This window comes from Tupaia chinensis, unplaced genomic scaffold (genome assembly GCF_000334495.1).
Source record: "Tupaia chinensis unplaced genomic scaffold, TupChi_1.0 Scaffold000704_1, whole genome shotgun sequence".
NCBI classification, from domain to species: Eukaryota; Metazoa; Chordata; class Mammalia; order Scandentia; family Tupaiidae; genus Tupaia; species Tupaia belangeri.
Genome location: NW_006160227.1, coordinates 2,854,056 through 2,854,880, shown reverse-complemented (window position 1 = coordinate 2,854,880; position 825 = coordinate 2,854,056).

Here is an 825-nt window from a genome sequence, read left to right as displayed (position 1 = left end):
TTTCTCTCTTTCTGTCTCTCTGTCTCTTTCTGTCTGACGAGCGCACGCGTCCTATAGCGAAAACCTCTCAAAAAAAAAAAAAAGGATTCGGGCAGTGCCTGAGAGTGCCTGACACCCAATGGTCTCCAAAGGACATTTCAAGTTATTTTCTTTAAAGGGTTACTTTATTTAACTTTATTTATTTAAATGTGACCAGAGACGGACCAAACCATAGTCAGCCATGTGGGAATCCAGCACCTTAGCCACCATGCCATCTGCTGGTCCCTAAACACTCCAAGGTCTCTCTCTTTTTTTTACCACATATTATTATTATTTTTAATTATTTAATTTTATTTATTTGAAAAAGACAGACTGAAAGAGAGAAAGGAAGCCTCCAGGTCAGGGACTTGAACTGCCGTTCACAGTGTCGAAGTTGAGCGCCCTTAACCACCACGCCACCTGCTGGTCCCTAGACACTTCAAATTCTACGGACTCGCTTTTGTTTTCACCGTGAAGCTCCTTGAGTTCCCTTTGCCCTCCCCAAGATGGCGCCGCCCTCGCCCTCCCATCCGATTCTCTCCAACCAAGCCAGCGTCCCCTGCAGTGCGCGACCCCTGCAGCCCTTCTCAAGATGGCGCGAACACTAGCCCGTTTACCCTCCGCTCTTCAAGAGATCCTTGGTGGTCAGAGTCAACCGAGGCGCCCTCTGACCTTCCCAATATGGTGGCGAACGGACTACGCGCCACATCTGACCTTTCCAAGATGGCGCACTACGTCACAAACGTGCGCAAACTCAGTGTCGCTCGCCGGGTACTTCCACTTCCGGTCGCGCCGGAAGGGCGCCCA